Genomic DNA, 21,548 nt, shown 5'->3' on the forward strand with positions numbered 1-21,548 from the left:
CTGGAAAGAGGGGCAACAAGGAGTCTCATCTATTCATGAGAATTTGATACTCTCATTTCTTGTACTCTATTCTGTTGCATTTTGTTTATATTATCACGCATGTTTCCAGAGAACAAGTAAATTTTAATTTAACTTTAAATGGAAATAATGGAAAATGGAAAAAGCTTTCTCCCTCCATGCATACATAACATGAAATATATAATGTAGTCAATTGAATATAGTATAGAAATAAAAATAATTGAAGACACATGTTTTTCTGACAGTCTGCTTGGATTGAACCAATACTGCTCAACTATCTTCTGTGATAACTGCAAAGTCATGTTTTGTCCTACAGTGTCCCTCCACTCCCTGATGGTCTGAAGTACATCTCAGAAGTACAGGTCAAAGTCTCATCTGGCTTGTTAGCCTCCACTAGTGCCAAAATCCTTGGAATGCTGTCAAGCATTTTCCTTCTCTACACAGGCAACAGAGCTTCTTTTGTAAATAGTTGCCTGTGTAAATTTAAGCTTGTTAATGCCAGATTTCTACCAATAAAACTTAGTTGTTAAGATCCATGGGAAAAGTGAAGACAAAAGGTGAGGAAGCTTCTGATGGGAGTACAATACTGTATTTTAAGTTACAATCCAGATGCCTCTCCGGTTTGATACTGAACACAGCACTCAGTTTATTCACAAGTGATTAGTGAAGATTCCCCTTTCTGGTCCTTAAGTATCAGTACGCAAAACACAGTAGTTTTTCCAGTAAACTCTACCTAAGACCAGTGGGCTAGAAAGAAAAATGACACCAGTCAAAGGTGTGTGGCACAACACAGAGCAAATCAAGAGTTTGCTATACATCTTGTATGCATCGGGTCACTCCAAAGTCATACATCTATAACATAGCAATGTTCTAGGAAGAGCTCATGCATCTGCTTGCTGAACTGAGAACTGTATTTTCACACAGCTGTAATGAACAGCTTAGAAAACTTAATTATATGTCTTAAATGCATTTGATTCTTTCTTTCCTTATGATTTTTTTCCTCAGCTCAGTTTGACAATAGTACAGAAAATCTTCTGTCTGTCATTCCAGAACTCAATTTCAAACCATGAATCAGCAAGAAGGCTGTAGTTTTCAAGAATATGCCTCCCCTGCTTTTACTACACAGGTGACAAAAATGCTTAAAACCTCAGCCATTATTGTTCTGAATCATTAGAGTATGTCAAATAATCTGTGATGTAACTATTGCTATAGCAACTATTCACTTTGGTTCAAAAATTGAAATAAACAGTTGACACACCATGCTTCACATACTAGACAAGGCTGTTTTGGCATAATGTAGTAATATTAACATATTCTATGGAAACTGAGCAATACTTAAACTGGTACATATGACAGACTATTTTAGGCTCATAATAATTTTGAGAATAGGATATTTAAAGTATATTAGTTAACCTCTGTTTAACTGTTATTAAATACTATACATGATTAAGTTGATTTAATCTAATTAGACTTCCAACTGACAAGAGTTTCCAGTTGGCTGAAGTTTTGCAGGGCCCATTTTGTACATGTCAGTAAACATTAACCTTTTTTTTGAGCAGCTGACCCTTAAAAAGATGCCCCACTAAGAGATCATATCATATACAGTAGAGTTTAACCATAATCCTGACCACTGAAAGGTCAAGAATTTCCATCATCTTTCAATGTTAGTAATTCCTTAGGGAGATTTTTCTTCTCAAAGCGCTTCTCAAGCAAAACCATATTTGGTAAGCTTCCTCTTCTTTGCTTCTATTTTCTGAAGCTTGAATTATTAATTGCATATATAGTAAAGCTGAAGGACGTCCAAGAAGATGTTCTGCACTTCAGACAGGATTTAACTTCTTCCATACAGAATGATATTCTCAAACAGAGCCAAATTCTATGCTATTCAGTGGGAATATTGTTCAGTTATGAACAGCAGAATTTGCCCATGTATGTATACACATCTATATAATAAACACACCTATATGTATACATACATATGTATGTATATAGTCTATATTCTAAAAGTCTGTGTGAAAGACTATTCTAAAGAGCTGTTTAGAAATTGAAATCACCAGTTCTTTTCTTTACCATCAGGCCACTCAAAATTCTCCTATAAACAGAGATTTTTATTGATTTTTATGGTTAAACTCTCAAACCCCTTTTTAGGTCAAATAATGCTCATGTTTCTCATTGGAAAAGACATGTCAATGGGACCAGGAGCACAACGAAGCAGTGTTCTCAAGGCACAACATTAATAGCTTGCGTAATTGCATGAAAGGGTAGACTTTGTCTAAGAGGTTTCAGGAATTTATGCATCTCAAACACGAAAACATATCCAGGTAAGGAAATATGATACATATGGCATGCTGCGCACTCAGCTGGGTGCCAGAAATATGGGAGTGTCTTGCTGGCTCTATTTCTGTTTTTTTTCATCTGAGACAGGTCATCTTGCTCTTCTGTACCTTGATTTCCTACTCCATTTTTAATCATCTTCCTTGTTTACTTATGATGTCTTTTTTCAAGGTAAAGATTATATTTATTTGTTTAAACAGTATGTAGCACTTATACCTCAGTGAATACCTGTGAGCACTCTGATAACTATACTCTAACATTCTTACACAGTAGTTTCTTCTGCCTCTCATTTTAACCTTTGGTGTTGCATCATATTTGGTGTTGGCAGAACAGAACATGAGTGTTCTTGCATTTTCTTAATAAATAGCCCAAGAAAACTGCCTTCCAAATATGCAACAGCTACAAGGTGATGATCTGCTTGGCAACCAGGCACATGGGAACATGTTCAAAAGCCCTTAACAGGAATCATGCACTAATTAAAAGAAAACAAGGAAAGCAATGAATGCTGCAATGATTTTACCCATAGACTTGAGAAAAGACAGATGAAGATTCATGGAAACTATATTTCTCAGGGCTACTACAAAGAGAAGAAGACAGTACATATTTAGCCATCTTCTCAGGTGGGTGCTTAATAATAATACACTTTATGTCTCTTAACTCTGCTCCAAAGACTGTTTTAACAGTTATATAATATGCATACATATTAGGGAGGAGGATCTGGCATCCCTGGTTTTTTTTCCCTTTCTAACCAAATGTCTGAACCTCCAGCTAGAGTCAGGTTTCTTCTTGGCTGTACTCCTTCTGGCCCACGATGCTAGCATTTCTGGCTGCACTTCAAGAGAAAGGGTGGAGGACAAGTTAACCAGAATACCTCATGGCTTGAGCACTTCACTAACATGTGAAAGATATGGGTTCAGGCATTCCCCGCCTGAAGAAAGCACAAAAATCCTAAGTGCTGGATGAGTTAGTGGAGTACTATGCAAAAGGAAGGATACTGAAGCATACAAGTGCTTGTATGTTATCACATCTAACTTCATAGAAAGTTAAGGTGGCATTTTTATGGCACTCTGCCTAAACTTGGACCACAACAGAGTACTATGCAGGATATAGTACAGGGCTGATGCTCCAGAGCAGGCACTTTCAATCATGCAGGGAGCTTCCAGGCTAAGTACAAAGATAATATATATATATATATCAGACTGTGCTAATCTTGTCCGTGTGTAAAAAAAAGATTAATCACGGAAGACACTAAAACAATGATGACCTATGATTGGTTATGGTCATTTCAGAGGATATTATAGCCTGGGACTTTTTGTTGTTATTGTTCTAACATTTTCAAAGTAATGGAACAATACTTCAGAAAGAGCAGGGATTTGGATAAGTTAACTGTTAAAAGAATGTGACTTTCTGATGCTTGATTGTCTTTACAGCTCATCTTCAATTATTTCAGAAGTATTTTGTCTCTACAAAATCTACTAAGCATATCACTGTATGACCAATGTAGTTTTACTCCTTCTACAGACAAATAAAACAAAGCAAAGTATTTCTACAAATGCAGTTGATTTCCCTAGAATTATTTCCAATCTACAGTCATAATCAGTATAGGATTAAAATTCTTTCATGATCACATAGATACAATACCAGGGACCCAGTTCTGCTACCTTTACATAGAGCAATGGTTTAGTCTGGGAGCAGCATACCAGAGTGTCATGGTACTATCACTATATTTAAGTAAAGCACATGTTCAGCTGAATCAGGCCCCTTAGATGTGAAAGTGAGAGGTGCCACAGATAGATACTTTTGCATTTGCAACATCTAATTTAGCTATGTTCCTGTGGTCTTAATGCCCTGAAGCCATAACAGAAATAAAAGACTGCTGGCAGGCTCCACTGGAAATACGAGAAGGGTGTCCAAAGGCTTACTATTTATTTACACATCTAAACATAAATAATCCCCTCATGTACCACTTTTACCCATAGGCTAAAACACATAGTTTTACAGTAAGGTCATAGTTGTCCTCATGTTTTGGAAACATAATCTGTCTTTTAAGGTTTGCAATTCATTTTATTCCAGCTGTGGATTTATAAATCCCTCCAGTTTCAAAGAATTCAAAAGCTTCTTAAGACTTAAGATTGTTTTCATTTGGATGGAGCAAGTATTAAGTCTGATCTAAAAGAAAGTCGACTACACGGTCTGTCTATATACATATAGACACATACACATTTCTCATGAATATCTGAGAAGGCAAACAAAAACTTTTTTTCTGAACACAGCTGAGAGGTGTATCACTTTTACATGCACCACTGGGAAGAGTTTTGAACTAATATTAATAGCTATGTTGAAATTCAGTACTGGAACTCACTAAAGTTTGAAATTGATTAAAACATCTATTCAATTCAGTTTAAATCTCTTCCTTTTTCATATTCCTTTGCCAGTCCAACACCAGAACGCTTCAGGAAGGATAAGTTTGCCTAAATGATTTCTAAGGTCAGGAAGCTGAGGTACTGTGAACAAGATCTGAGTAAGACTTCAAACTGCTGGACATTTATCTATATAGGGATCTGATCCTAGCCTATGGTATATAACTTCCACCTTTCTTCAGGCTGCAAGGGTCATAAGGCTGGTTTCAAGAGAAAACCCAGGGGCTTTTCTTTGCGTGGAGAATTATCCTAACATAGTGGCATTGGCTCAGTGCAACACCCTTCTGCAGCAGTTGTGTTATGGTTTAGAGAAATGAGTCTTGTTGGGGTGGCATCTGCCCTATTAATCTCTAGCTGATCTAAAAATCTACATGGACCATAGCAACTGAGACACCTGACCAGTCTAATTCTACTGTCATATCAGCCCAAAAGCAAGAAACTCCTGCTCCCTCAACGGCCCCAAAAGGCCTAATCAAGAGAATCGGGCCATTTGTTTCTAAATACATGTCATATTTGAAAAATCAGTCTTGTTTTTGAACACTCTCCTGACCTTCTTCAAGCTGTTACTTACTTAGCAGAAGCACCACTGGGCAGAGTTATACTGCTTTAAAGCACTTTTGTTATGGTCTCCTTGCAAACAGAAGTGTGCCATAGTGTTTGAATCTTTCATGATGCTGAATCGAAGAAGCCAAAACCCAGATTCAAGCAGTATTACTTTCAGACAAGGGGTGCAGTGAAGTCTAAAGGGGTGTCACTGTTTCACTCCCTCTGTGACTTACCACACCTCCCTGGTACTACAGAAGGGGAAGCTGAGACAGTTCCATAGAGAGCTCCTCCTTTGTGTGAGGGCTGCAGTAAAGCTTGCAGTGCAACATGGTCTAGCAAATGCTATGTAAGTCCTTATTCACACTTGTCTAAAATCTTGCTGAACAATCTAAAAAAAGGCAAAGAATACTTAATTTGAAGAGCTATTCCCATAAAAATATTATATTTACTAGATGATAGACTTCAGCGTGACAAGAAACTACTATCTCAAGGAAAGATTCAACTAGGGGCAAAAAATCTTTTGATTCCTCAAGTTATTTTAAAAAATGGATTGTTATAGTCTAGAATATTCTGGTCTAAAGCTAAACATTTAGAAACCTTGGATGATCCTGACATTCAGGGAGTCTAACCCAATGCTTTACTTTCTGTTGGTTCATCACCCAAGTACAGAATTGAACTTTTCCAAATTTATCCTGTGTGAAAGCAGAACTGAGCCCAGAAATTATTTGTTCCCTATTCTTTCACAGACTTCCTGTATGAATTTGGTAAGTAAGTTGTTTAAAGTCTATTCCTGTGTTTGAGGCCCTCACTGGATCAAATGTCTGTTTTCCAGTGCCCTGTTTGGTTTAGACTCTCTGGACTGTGGACTGCCTTTTCTGATAAATCTCTACACAGCATCTAGCACAATGGCATGTGATTACTTGTCTGGAGATCTTAATATAAAAGGATCTAATATAATACATACATTAGGAGACATAATACCATGTAATAACATATCAATGACTGGAGATAAACAGAGTCATCCTACAGCATTCTGTGTGGAGAGCCTGCAGAGACCTTGCAATAAAGGGAGAATATAGAAATGGAAAGTAGTTTTAGGTTTCCCAGAGCTACAGGTTTATTCCTTCTCCTTAAACAGCCATTAAGCAGGATAAATAGGATGAAGGCCGTAAAACATGAATGCCCTTTTTAATTGGAAAACATGCAGTAAAATAGCTGCCCCTTTAGGATCAAAGACACTATTAAAAATTAAAGATATTATTACTGTTATTGTAAGGTTTTATTAGTAGCATTTACCAATAGCCCTTCTCACAGGGGAAATTGCTGTAAATACCCAGCTGACTCACAAGCAACTATATTGTTCATAACATCACATGGCTGGCCAAGCATTACCTTCTGATACAGTTTTTCTCTATTCAATTTTATGCCATTGAACCAAGGCTGTAGAAGATATTTTTTCAAACAAGGATATAGTATGTCCTCTGATAGATGGCTGAGGTAACAGCAGAGCTGCTAATATTAGGGAAAATTTACCTCTGTAAAAATTTGAGATTCCACTTGTTCCTCTCTCTCACTGTTTACTTTCAAGGGCTAAATAAACCTGAAACTCAGTCTCCAGAAAGTCTGAGATATAGTAACATGCTGTGTCTCTTTCTCCCATCCCATCAGTAGGCTATATTTGGTAGAATTATGCCAGATGCCTCTGGGTTCATGTTTGTCATTCTGCAAAACTGAGAGAGAGACAAATTAAGGGAAAACTGTTAGGCAGTATAGTCCCAAAGAGATAGCCTAAAATCAAAATAAAACAGTATGTTAAAAATAAATTGCATTTTGGAACCTTTCAAATTTCTTTTATAGGAAAGACAGACTTAGTGTCATCAAGGTGCTAATACGCTAATGTCTGAGGAAGAAATACTTTCCTAATGACTATTCGCACCTTCCTTGGGTGGTAAGCTGCAGGTGACTTTTACTTCTACCCATTTCCCTTTTGCTAGTGTGGGGACCGTGGCTGAACTTCCCTGTGCTCCTGGAACTTCCGCAGTACTGAGGTGTTTCAGGTTGGCAGCTGTATTGCAAGGAGACTGTCTTTTTGCTTACCTAGCTGGGGAAGTTACTTCTGCACTTTTTCTTTTAGGTTAGGAGGCAGAATCATGACATGAGGGCGCATTCCTTCTGGCTCTGAACCTTCTCCTTTCTTTTTCCAAGCCTTGCCTTTCTGTTCCTCCTAATCATAGGACTAGAGGATAATTCAAGTTGGAAGGGACCTCAGGAGGTCTCTAGTCCAACCTCCTTCTCAAAGTAGGCTCAGATTTGAAATCAGATCAGGTTATTCAGGGCTTTATTCAGACAGGTATTCAAAACCTCCAAGGATAGAGACTGTATCTTTTCCATATTGGGGGGGGCCAAAACTGCACTTACTATGTAGATGAGGTCCCACAAGGGCCAAGGACTTCTTTCACTTCCCTTGATCTATTGTCTATGTTCCTGGTGATACAGCCCAGAAAGTTATTGGTCTCCTTTGCTGCCAGGGCACACTACTAGCTTATGTCCACCTTGCTACCAAGACCCTCAAGTCCTCTCCTGCAGAGATGCTCCTCAGCTAGTCAGTACCTAGCCTGTACTGCTGCAGGATTTCATTTGTTTCCAGATGAAGGACTTGGCATTTGTCCTTGCTGAGTTTCAGAAGATTCCTGTTGGCCCATTCCTCTGTTTGTCTACGTCTCTCTGGATGGCAGCTTTGCCCTAGACTTTACTGACTGGTCTGCTCAGTTTGGCGTCATTTGCAAATTCAGTGAGCATGCACTCTATCACCTCTGGCAAGTCCTTGTTAAAGATGCTAAACAGGTCAGGTCCAGGACAGACCCCAGATGTATCATTACCATCATCAGCCTCCAGGCAGGGTTGGTCTATTATCCACTTCCTTCAAAGCCTGATTATTAACCAGTTTTTTGCCCATCTATTCATGCACTTATCAATATCACATTTTCCTTGTTCAGGCATTTACTACTATTGTAGTGGTAAAGGCTACTCTTGTTTCTTTTTGGCACCCCTTTGACATCTCCATTTGATCTTTGGCTCCTTTTTGCACTGGAGCTCCTTCATGAGTTTTCTGCTTGGACAAGCTGGTCTCCTGATACATCTACTTGACTTCCTGTGTATTGGGATGGACAATTCCTTTACTTGGACGATACTGTCATTAAGGATCTGCAAACTTTTCTGGGTTCCTTTACTCTTTGGAGCTCCCTCCCATGGGATCCCATCTACTAGTTCCCAGAATAAGCTTAAATCTGCTCTCCTAAAGTTCAGGGTTTGTAATCTGCTACTGTCCTTCCTCGGGATCTTGAACTCCTATTTCATGGTCACTACAGCCAAGGCTATCACTGATTATTACATACCAACCAGTTCTGCCTTGTTAGCGAATAGCAGATGCAGCTATGTGTCATCCCTGTTTGGCTCATCTAGTACCTATACCTGCTTACACCCTGCTTTGTTGCCCTTCTGGCAGATAACAGGGAAAGAAAAGGGCCCCATTAGAACCAGTGTCTGTGATACAGAGACTTCCTGAGTTGTTTAAACAAGATTTCATCTACTTCTTCATCCTGAGGTAGTCTGCAACACAATTCCACCACAGCACCACCTTTGCTGGCCTCTCCTTTGACCCTGACCCATAAGCTCTCAACCAGATGATTGTCATCCATCTCATAGAGGAGCTCCATACATCCAAGTTCCTACTTCACTTAAAGGACGACACCCTTTTTCATTCACCTATTTTCATTTTCCACTCCAGAAGTTTTTTGTTATTTTCCTCTTTCCTACCATGCAAACTCTACAAAGGCCACTGACAGCTTTTTCTTTCCTAACTAAAAAGCTCAGTAATCAATACCATTAACTATGACTAAGTTTTTCCATGTTTTAAAATATTACTAAGACCAGTATTGTTAAAAATGCATAGTCACTGATGCATTGGAATTATTGCAGTTTTGTAAAAATAATCTACTAAAATAAATCTCTGAAATGTTGTTATCATGCATGTAACTGTACCTGCTTGGTCTATAGGTTCAGCTTTACATTTAATGGTGCATTTAAACTTTATCCATTTACTTCTTTCAGAGTCATCTGTAGTTGGTTTCAGTTGGCTAATGATAGGATTGTATGCAAGACGACATAGTAAATACAATTTGCTCTATTAATAGTTTTGCCTTAAAATATTTTAAAGGATGTGCTTGTCTTATCAGGCAAGAAGAGAAGGCAGCTCTTGGCACTTATATCAAAAGTGTCATTGACAAAAGTTGGTGATCAGCGAAATTTAGTTATTCTGCACTTGAGACAGAGGCTTGGAATTGAAATGGCAGAAAATGAGCTACTAATACATGATCTTTTGAGGTCATAACCTCCTCCTGGTTTTATGAAATGCAAATACTGGGCACTCATCAGAATTAATAATATAGTGGCAGCTTTTTTGAGTTTGAGAGTATAACCTGTCTTTTCTGCACTAAAATCACAAGACAATCAAACATGAAAACTTTGCAGGCAGCGATATGGCTTGTAATCTTCTATTTACAGCACTGGATTTGCTAACTTTCCTTGCTTTATATTTTACAATGCTCTTCAAGGCTAAACAAACTGAAATTATTCTGTCTTTTGTCTGCCTGTCCTTACTGTTCTCACAATGAAGTCACTAACCATGAAATTAAGTCTACAAGTAAAGTTCCCAAGCAGAGGGTGTGAGCAATATGAATAATGTATTGCTCATAACAAACTGTCAAGTGCACTGTCTATAGATATGACTGCAGAAAAAGTGCAGTAAGAATAAGAAATTCTCACAGTAGCCAAGTTTGCTATTAATGGAATTAAAACTGTCATCAGACACAGTAGATTCATAACTGTATTTCTGAGTTATTCCCATTCCAGAATAATGACTGTAAGCTGAACATTAAGCATTATTGAAGCATTTATCCCCTTCATGAGAATGAACAGTATTCAGTATTATTGCAGACTGGTATGAATGCCAAATGCTTTTAAGTTTTCTATCATTTGTGACTAATGTTCCACCAAAGTGATGGCTATCCCTGTTCAGTCTCATCATCTCAGCTACTGAAGAAAGAGCAAAAGAATTCCTCAGCCTACCCTGGAAATGGGTGCCAATGGCAAGGGGTCAGTTGCGTCTGATATTCTACTGCTCTTGTGGGCATTTGGACTACTGAAATGTTTATATTCCACCTCAGTGGTGTTATCAGCTACACAGGAACCTCACTCTGAACAAGTTTATATTGATACATGAGAGTTAATAATTAGCTAGTATTTATCCATGAAACATTCATGGATGTATTTCAGTTTGGTGAAAACACCATTAGTTTCTCTAACTGTCAATCAATTGGTTTTGGTTTTACAAAAAGAGTATTCAAAAATTCTGGAATCTGAAGTATTTATTGTACATCTTAAATATAAATTTGAGCTATTTCACACAATTTATCCTGTGCTTAAGTGAGGCTACTGATCAAGGTGATTCACATAGCTCAGGTTACCATAGACATTCAGATGCACCTCTTCTCCTTGTGAACATACACTGCCTGCTCGCCGTAAGCACAGCCCAGTCAGACAAAACTGTCTTCAGCTCAGTGTTTGACTCATTCAAGATTTCATCCTCCCTTTGCATGAGCTGGCAATATAATATTCCCTCATCCCTTTTACATTTTTTATTTTGTATGAGAAATGGAAGACCTCAGACATGAAGCCCTGGAGCTCTCTTCAGTGATGAAGAAATGATCATGATCAAGAAAATGGACTGAAAGTGTTTTTATATATCTAAAAAAAATTAATACTGAGTTGCAAAGAGAAAGAAGGTTACAAGAAAATACTGCAGCTGGTTACATTTATCAGTAATAAGGGTCATACATAAGAAAAATTTGACAGAACAGAGAATTGGTGGCAGGTCAGGCATCAGCTTGGGTATAAAACCAAGGACAGGAAACTGTTTAGACACAACTCAGGTGAAGCAAGATAAACAATACAAAAAGGAAAAAGATATCCTCAGGTATATATAAATATTAAGGCCCTATCCCATAACACAAAATACAAAGGAATTTACTTAACATCAAAAAGCTTTCCCAAAATTATCAGGATAAGGTTATTGCTGAAATTTTTCAGTGCCTATTCCAACCATGGGACAACAGGGTTCTTGGAACAAAAAGTGTGTCATCTCAGATATCATAAAACTCTCAGCACAGTCAGGTACCAATCCTGACCATTGTGCATCATTACAGTATAAATAGGTAAGGATAAAAATGGTAACAGTAACAGTTAGAAGCCAATTCTGCAATTCTTTCCACTTTTACTTTGTAAACTAAGACCTCTGGACATGCAATGTAGAAGTGGGAAACAGCGAAGAAATATTTGTATCTTGCCATTATTATCTTCTCTATTTATCATAAGCAAATGCTATAGAAATCCTTCCTGATTGCAGACCACACATGTTGTATTCTGATCTTGCTATGTTTCATAATTTTATTCCAAATAAGGAGGATTGCTTTGGATGTTCAGTTGCTGGAAAGCATTATAAAATGTCCATATCCAATATTCATGCTGCCTAGCTGAGTTTCTTTTCTTACTAATAGGTAGAACGCTATCTTTCCTATCTTTAAGTATCTTAAATTATCTTACCCTTTTTGGAAATGCTAGTAAAAGATGAATAGAAGGGGATTCTGGTTTAAAACTAACTCATACCTGTGTTGTAACACTGAGCTGATACTCATGCTGTCTCCCTAGTGCTTTTTCATCTCCTAGTGTCTTTTCAACTAGAAAGGGCTATTATACCTTATATATTATAGTATTATACCATTAATATGATTGTCATTTTCCATTTGCTACACATCTTTGATATTATGTTGTCATTCATAAGGTCTTTGTCTTAGGGACCATCCTGGGAATATTTCCAAGTGGCAATAGTAATCCACAAAGCTGCAAAGCATACCCTCTGATTGAAGACCAAAGGCTTAAGTCAGAAAATGGTATATTGCTGTTTGTCTACCAGTAATTCCAGTAACATTTTTTCTTTGATGACTTTTTAGTTTTCGTTAACTTTAACGTTGATTTTTACGCCAGAAGGTAGAAGACAACACCACAAGACTGGTGCAAAAGACTAGATTCTTCAATTATATACTGTAAAAGATACAGAAATAGAAAATATTAGGAAAGATAAAATATCCTTCTTCCCCAAATAGTGTCTGTATTTCCAATTACAGTGTTCCACCCTGTTCTAAAACTTTTTGGAAAACAAAACTAAACACTTTTCAGGCAGCCTCTGCTTGACCCTAAGATGGATGCTTTTTAGCATGGATATGGTACCTTTTCCATATGCAGCCTGAAAAGCTTTTAACAAACATTGTAATTACAAAGCTATGTAAATGTGAGCTGGGATTACTAGTAATAATACAGTAAGGTCTTAATTCATCTTTTTTTATAGTCTTTTCAGGCAAAAAGGAACTCTATAGGCTGTCTTATACAAAAACAAATGGGAAGCAACGAAGAGATTGACTGCTGTTCCTTATCTGAAGATTGAGTTTCAAGCACTAAATAGATTGAAGCTGAGAAGAAAGGCTTGAGAATAAAGCAGAATTTAAATTTTCCTTCTATCTTCCAATTTGATCCCAAATTTCTGGTCTTTTAGATGATTTGGAGTAAGAAAATCAAAGCCTAATACCATGGTAGTTGCTTGGATAACGAAATAATCCAAATATAATAGGGTAAAGAAAATCAAGGCATCTGGGGAAATGTAGCTTATCTATCTCAGCACATACTTTAGAAGTTTCTGTCTCCTGATGGAACTTGATGCATAAAAAAGAGGAGTCTCGAGCACTAAGATGGTTCATTTCTTTTAATAATAAAAAAAAAAGGCAGTGGTAAAGAAGTTAATATGGTCAGGGCTGGGATAACAGGAACTTTCGTGCTGCGATTTTAGTATTTTTACATTCTAATTAGTAGGAGATAAAATAAATAGATTATAATAACCTATAATAATATAGATTTCTAGACTTTTTTATAAGTTTTGAGCTTCTTTTATATTGTCCTAATAAAACAAATTAGTTAATTATTTCTGGCATTAAAAATATCTCGCATGCATTCTGCCTCTCAAGCATTTTAAAATATGAGCTGATGAGGCACTGGTCAATCTGCGGTGTTGTTACGTTCATACCATTTAAGCACAGGAAAGTATGTGTCCTTTAAACTACCCCATGTTGTATGTGTGCATGACCATGTAGATGTGAAACCAGTAGCCAGTCTCTGCAGAATATAAAATTACAGGGACACCTAACAGATACATAGTGTTCCCAGCCCGTGTTGTGAACTTTGTGAAAAACAACCTTGAAAAACTGCTTCTTCCATTTCTACCTCCTGGGAATTTTGCCATTAGCAGCTTTATGAATCTTTGACAAGGAAAAGCTGGTCCCTTAGTGATCTTGCTTAAATGTAAATAAAAAAAAAAAAATATAAAGAGATAGAAAGTATACATACACCTCTTCTTTATCTCCCTAGCATTAAGCAGGAATACATGTGGATGATGTGGAATAGGTATAGTGAGTTGGGGAATGAAGCATAAAATGAACATGCATGTCCAGTGCACAGAAAAGTGGGCCTTTCCCTGCTCTGTGTGTGTAGAAATCAAATTGCCAGTAAGTATCCAGCCTGAAAGAAATCCATCCTCCAGCAGAACGATTGTTTAAATGGGGCTTGGCATTATTAATATTTCTCATTGCCCACCAGTGATTCAGTAAGTGCCTTTCTACTAGTAAAAATCAGTCCATGATTTTAATGAGACAGAAAAGTTGGTTCAGTGCATTCTGGCTGTAATTTTTTCTTGAGTCTGGGTAGCATTGCTGAATAGAAGAGAAAATATAGTTTCTCTGCAAGTCAACTGTCTTTTTTTTTTTTTCAGTGAATTGCTCCCTCTCTTCCTTTTCCCTCCCTTATAACAGAAGACAGCATGCCTATCAACGCCTGCCAAAGTAGCAGAGAAAATATTGCTGGCAATGGCAGACGCAAAGACAACCACAAATCTACAGCACTCTTGACATGCACGCCTAGCAGTGGTGTTAGTATCACAACTCCAATCATCTGTTCCTTCCTATCACATCCCCCCCACCTTCCTATTTTTTCCCCTGTGTTGTTCTCAGGCCAGCAGCTATGTGTAAACAGGATGTGGGAGCTGCACTGAAATGTATTCAAGTCCTGTACACCTCTGTCCTCACCTCTGGCTGCAGTGTGCATCCTGCCTGGAACATCTGCTTCAGATAAACATAGGGAGAGTTCAAGCTGTGCAGAGAAGGGCACAGCCTGGAGTTCTTCAGCCAGTTTTCTCTTGTCATCCTTATTTTTTAACATTTAAAAAATATGGAAAAAGCATTTTGCTTCTAACTGGAGGGCAGGTTTCCAGAAAAATCACTGTTGAGTATTTGTAAATAACATACTGGCCTATGTTTAATAATTGAAAAATATTCTAAGCCCACTAAGAATAACATAACTTATTGTTTGTTTACTTATTAGTTCTAATGATGCTAACCGAAAGGTGCACATTCATACACTGTTGATATCCTTGATGTAACTTGAGATGGATTTTCACGGTTGGCAGTGCAGTTTTTTAAAAAATTGCTTCTGGTAACCCAGCTAAAATAGATCATAGGGCTTTATAGCACATTCACACAAGAAAGGATTTCATTACAGCTTGAAAACCGAAAGCCAGAATCGTGGAAATGTTTGCTACTTTTCAGTAGACTCCACTTCAGGCAGTCTCGGAGATCAATCCCAACTGCCATGCAGGCTGTCTCAATTCACTGCACTGTCTGCCTGAACTGCTGTGCTCTCTGCAGAGCGAGGCACTTCTGGTGGGGGTGGGGCGAGGGGGGGGGCGGTATTTATGTGACTGCCAGCTCAGAACAGGACATCTCTGAACATGAGAACAAATCTATATTTAGACATCCTGAGAACTCTGCAATCTAAAATGACAACTTTAGGAGTTTCTATGACCAGGTAGCCCTGAGTAATATGGAGCCAGTGCATCTCTCCCTGGCAGAATTTAGATATGTCAGTCTATGGCCATCATCACAGACATCTAAGTAGACAGCTTGATTTTTAATATTAAATCTTCTGATATAGAAAAAAATGAATGTCAAAATCATTCAATATTAAAAAAAGGTATAATATCCATACTAATTCCAAGAGTAACAGAGAGGGCAGTATGTTAGGACTAAAAATACCTGTACGGCCACACTGACAGAGCCCATGGACATGCACATTCAGCAGGCTGGCTCCAGTCCCAGTAAGAGTGGTTGTTGGGCCATTCCTGCCACTAAGGAGGGGATAAAAGTGCACCTTTACTTCTACCTGAGAAAGGAAAGGGAGCCCTTTTCCCCTGCTACTTGTCACCAGCTCCCCTCTTGTTCTGATCTCTAACCCTTCTGGCTGCCCCATCCATGGAGCATAAGAAATCAATTCTGTCCACACACACGCTAAACAGGTGCAGGAGTCTGCACATGATGGAGACAAAGACTCACAATTAGAAAACAGGTAGAAAATAACAAACACTAACAAATCCCCATTTCTACTTTGACTGACTTAAGGATAGACATTTTCAGAGATAATAAAGGATGACTAGAGACTTTAACAGGCTTTCGAATCAAGCCTACATTTAACTTTGCACACATCTCTTGGGCATTTAATGTCTGAAGCTCCTGTTCAAGTATTTCGGTCAATTCATCTGATCAGACACAGCCATCTGCAATGTTGCTGTCTACATCTGGATTAACCATCTACTCTGCCTTTATAGTGAATGGAGACAAATAGCACTTCTGGGGTACCGTTCATCTCCTGTTAAAGTAGATCTCTAAGTCCAGTAAACATCCAATTAAATAAGTCTAGCCTCAAGGTGCCTGTTTTCTCCAGGAAAAAAGCCAGACCTGGGTAGCTACACAGGAAACCTTTTAAAATATTTGAGATTGCTCTAACAGTTTGTGACATTAATCAAAATTTTGAGGAAAAGAAAGATTCTTAAATAGATGAAATAAACTTGAAATATTGTAAATTAAATTAAAAGTACCTTTTTTAATATACCCTGGACTCACAAGCAATCTTGCAGGTGCTTTTTGTAATTTTTTTGGTTTTGCTATCATTATATAAGGGGTTTTTGGGGGAGATTGTGGGGTTTTTTTGTTTTTTCCCTCTTCTGGCCAAGAGAGCCACCAAATAAAGCACCCAGTGTTAGGCGTTAGATTCAAAATAACAACAGTCCTATTCATTCAAATGTGGGTTTTTTTATTATGTAGCAATCACAAAGGTCTCACCTTTTTTCCACAGAGAAAGACAAAACATCAGTGGAAGCAAGACATTTCAATTAATAATACCATTGTAAGCTGGGCTGTGACTCAGGTACACTTATTCACCCAAACTTCCTGAGAAAGTATGGATCTTAAGACCAGACTATGATACAGAGCATAATCTCTTCTGCAAAAGCATGAGGCCTGATAGCTAAAGAACTGCTAACCCTATACATTGGAGCTACAGTATGGGAATATTTCCTCCCTGGAGAGAAAGTAAGTATGGAAACTCAGAACAATTTTCACTTTTGTATACTTTTCAAAATATTATTTTAACGGACTACATGTTTGTTTCCCCTAACTCATGTTGTTCCAGTTCTCCTCGCCCCTAAAGATCCACATAGTATAGCTATGTTACATACGTGCTTGGGTATTTTCCCTATGAGCTTCTCCACAGAAATTCTTGCTTTCCCCTGTGCCAGTTACTTCTTTCTGCCACTGCTAGTACTTTGGTTGTACTGAGCCAACTACCTACGACTTCAAGCTGTAAAATATATATACAACTGCATCATAGTTTTATGATGGATGTGACTGACCTAAGGCTTTTCTGTCAACAGAAACTCAGAATGACTGATGTGTTGCTGGAATTTTTCAAGAAAAATGGCCACATCTGCTAAGATAGAGGGGCCTGGGAAAGGGTTATTAATCTGCTTAAAACTATTTTTACTGTTTTTAAGGTACCAGCATCTAACAACCAAAATGACATCAGGACTCATTTCACAGGGTGCTATAGAAAGGTTTCCAGGGTATTGCAAGTTAAACAAATAAACAAACAAACAAACAAAAAAAATCAAAGGGAAAACAGAGCTGCAGCAATGTGAAGTGAGTTGCTCAAGGTCACTCAACAGGTTAGTAGCAGGCCTAGAAATTGAGCACTTGAGGCCCCCCTAGAAAGCGTTATCTGCAAACCATCCTCAATTCCTGCTATCACATAAGCCTTTTACATCAGGGCTTCATGCTTATCATCCCCAAGGTGATAAAGTGATAAGTCTTTTAAAAACAAGTACTCCTCGATCCTTGCAGGAGGAGCAGCAAGGCTCTTGAGAGTGTGATATTACGATGCAAATAGGCTGTAGCTATGAGGATGTAAAAGACAGACTCCTCACAGTAAGCAACAATAGGTCAGCACACTGTGCAATGGGAGTCGGAATTATAATTTCCTGTGTACACATGAAAAAACTAATACAGATGTGATTCCTTTTAACGTGATCAAGCCTGGGTCTAGGCTATAACAGGTCCTGTTTGTCAGCTCTTGCTTAGGCTCAGTACAAGGAAGAACTTTGTTACTGGGTCTAGGATGCTCTAGAATTTCTTACTTTTCAAATTTTTAAGGGTAATTTCAGCCTTTCCTGGCTGTCTCAAATCCCTTTTGGAAAATGTATATTTAAAAAGAGTTGAAATTCAGTAGGCCAAAAAAGACAATCTACAGAAATGACAAAACAGTTTTTTCACATTTTCCCTCATCACGCTTCATTCTCAAGTAGCAGCACTTGTAAATGCTGGCCTTTCTTGACAGCTTCTCTGCAACCACCCCAGCAGCACTAACTAAGAGCCCACTTTCTGTTAAGCTCACAAGCAGCTCTCCAGAACATATGTACAACTTCATAAACACGATTTCTCCTACTTCCAGTACAGAATCCTCATTAGTCTCATAAACTACACACATCTTCCAGGCAGAAGGTAAGGCAACCTGTAGTCACCACTGCTGCCCAAACTACTATGAAAAGGACAATGTTGTTTTCTTTACATTTCTGACATGACACATCACAAAGAAATGCCAGATCAGGGTCAAGTTACACTAAGCTGCACTGTGCTTTTTGCTCTTGTGATGTGACATAACCTCTTATAAAGCAATGAAAGAATTGTAACGTAAAGAAAGGCTTTTGAAAGATCTACTAGAAGGAAATAATTGTTGAGCACAGGAAGAAACTAAGTGGCTGGTGTTACCGAAGCACTAAGTGCTGCTCCAAGCAGTGCTCCAGGGTTGTGCCCTGCTGGAAAGAACAGATCACCCCACATATCCCATGTCAGCATCAGAGGCCACCCAATGCCACTGGAGAGTGCCAGGTAGCTGGGGGGGCCCTCTGTTCCCCAGCTGTCTGGGGGAAGCTGCAGTACAGAGCCCATGCAGCCCCTACTGTCCTCTGCCCACCTTACTGTGGGGATTCCACCTCACTCCTTTGGGTGACTCAACACAGCCCTATTCCATGCTTTTTGTTTGCCAACAGATTGTATCATCTAGTCACTCAGCTGGGTTCAGCCAAGGCTTTCATCAGGCATGGAAAAAGAGGAGAGAGGCAGCAAAACTGTGATGCTCCTGGCATAGCATGATAATAAGGAATGAAATAGGGACCTGCATCCTACAGGTGTTCCTTTCCCACCCTTACATAGTTTTCGCATCTTTACCTTCAAAGCCAAATGTCTCAGACCCTCTGGCTTCTGAACACTATTAAGTTGCAGTGGCTCAGGAGGATTATGAGAGAAGGAAACATGTAAAGGAGTCAGAGAAAAGGCAGATGAAAGAGAAGAGGAAGACAGAACTAGGGCTGGGAAAAGTGCAGGAAACAAAACAAAGTGAAGGTAAGGAGAAAAATCACAGAAAAAGAAGGGACAGGACATATCACCCATAGTAAAGGCTTAAAAAGTTGTAGGAATTTTACACTAGTTTCATGCAAACTAGAGGGGTAAGGTGAGAACCTAATGTAAATGACATCTTTCATCCTGTGCAATATAGAAGATGTTTTCTTTTATTTTTTAAAGCACTCTATAAACTTCACCACTTATGGGAGACACTTTTTAAAGCAGGGCTCAATACGCAAAGGATTGTAGCCTGGTCCTACAAGACTACTGTGTACCCAGTTCTGGACATGATGATGTTTATAGCAGTATTACTAGGACTTGAGGTGTGAGGCAGAAGTTGAGAGAGAGAAGTGCTTGGAGAATGTCAGCCTGGACAGAAACAGATGCAAAATATAACTGCAAGATCTTTCTGACTAGGTTCGTTAATACAGAGCCAGTCAAGACTAAGACTTATGAAACCCATTCTTTGTGCTACTCAGTGTGTGCTAAAGTACAATTATTCTTCTTTAATTTCAAGAACGAAGTAATCCCAACACTACCCATGCACACTGGGACAGTGACAGTGATTACAGCTGGAAGGATATGGAGGAGAAAGTTTTCTTCTTATATTTTCACCTGCCATAATCCTTACAGTGGCAAATCCATATTTGGAAGCCTGTCAGGCAAGCTTTTTTTAGAGTTGCTTCATCTTTTGCAAACACTGCTCTCTTTCACAAAAAAAAACCCCACCAAACCCAAAACATAGTTCCCTCTTGTATTTTTAGATTTAGTTTGTTTTGCTCTTTGTATTTTAAAACAGAAGTGTTTATTCGCAACTGAGCATTCAAGAGGCCATTAGAATTGTATGTGACAGCATAGTGCAACTCTACAGTACTGCAACTCTACAGAACAGCAGATTAACGAACAGTAAACACTTCTGTTCTCTAAAGTTGCCATTTTACAGAACCTTTCACTTTTCCATTAAATCAAGTCATGTCTTTCAAACTTGCTGATATGAAATGCTGCTTTGCCATCATGTTTACGTGTTCATATTGTTTCTTTTGAATAACTACAAGATTTCATTAGATTACTACAAAAATAAGAATATGATTGAAAGCTAGCCAGCAAAAAGCTGTGTGTTATTGCACACAGTGGGTTTACTGTTAAAATTTCTTCCCTAACTAGTTAAGACATCTGAGATATTTTTTGAGTGACTTTTTTTGAAGTTAGCTGAATATATAGGAATAAAGCTTTGCTGCACATTCACAGGATGCGATTCACAGGATTTTGGATGTCATTAGGTGTTAGGCACTAGAAAAATTACATTTTTGCAGTAGTACCTGAAGAACTTTGTTGTTGCTAACTGTTTCTCAGAACCAAATAATGACATGACAATTACAGGTTATAACCTGTGATAGGACATATTATTCCACTGTGCTTGAGGAATAGCTCACAAATCATAGACCAAATGAAGTATGGAATAGAAAGAGAGCATTGCCTCTCTTGAGTAATATGCCTCTTATGAGTTCTGATTTACCCATAAACCCAACCTTAATATCTTCCATGGCCTGCCTTCTGGGTTTTTTCAGAGTAACTCACAGCAGCTGCCCGAAAAGGTCCTTTCCTATCAAGAAATGTTTTCACTTTTCCTTGCAAATGTTTGGAGGGGCAGCTTCTGAAGAAAGCATTGCAATACATGTACTGAGAGGCCACAAGGCTGCCATCTCCTGCTACCCTTTATAGGCCGGGCCCCATTCTGCCCACTGCCTTGCCCCGCAGCTGGTCCTGCTGAGCCAGCAGGGTCATGGGTGCGTGGAGGAGGGTGAGCTCCCCGGGGATGGTGCTCAGGGTTGCTGGACTGGTCAGCCACACACAGGACTCGGTGGTCACCGCAAGAAGGTGGGGGCAGGCATGATGGTCAACTGGTTCTTCCCAGCCAAGCTCTGCCATGCCCCTTCCCTGCCAGCCTCATCTGTGTTAGGGGCTCTGCCGGCTGGTTTCTTGAACTGCACTGCTCCCTACTTTGCAGGCAGAGAGGAGGCTTGGAGCTGCCTTCCCCTGAGTTGGTGCTGAGGGCCTGCAGCCAGCCCACCATCTTGTCCCCGCGTGCCTGGCCTGCTCATGAGGAGACGGGCAAAACGCAGCACTCCAGTGCTCTGGTATGCCCTGCATCCCAACAAACCAGTTCATTGCCGCCCACACAGCCAGATCAAACAGTATTCAGGAAACAATCTGGGATCCATATTAGCACTTAGTACCATTGCCGCCAGGGCAGTTGAATGGGGGGGGGAGGGGCACTGTTTCT

General features: G+C 38.9%; 1 long non-coding RNA gene across 3 annotated transcripts in view; it reads left to right on the forward strand.

Moving 5' to 3' along the window:
• Nucleotides 1–2,732: 2,732 nt before the first annotated feature.
• The window catches only part of LOC115349935, a 43,389-nt gene continuing 24,573 nt past the window's right edge, over nucleotides 2,733–21,548 (forward strand). For all 3 annotated transcript variants that reach the window (XR_005933833.1, XR_005933835.1, XR_005933834.1), the window contains exons 1-2: nucleotides 2,733–2,972; nucleotides 16,665–16,900. This is a non-coding gene — a long non-coding RNA (uncharacterized LOC115349935). The remainder of the gene's footprint in view (nucleotides 2,973–16,664; nucleotides 16,901–21,548) is intronic.

The sequence above is a fragment of the Aquila chrysaetos genome, chromosome 13 (assembly GCF_900496995.4).
Source record: "Aquila chrysaetos chrysaetos chromosome 13, bAquChr1.4, whole genome shotgun sequence".
Lineage (NCBI taxonomy): Eukaryota > Metazoa > Chordata > Aves > Accipitriformes > Accipitridae > Aquila > Aquila chrysaetos.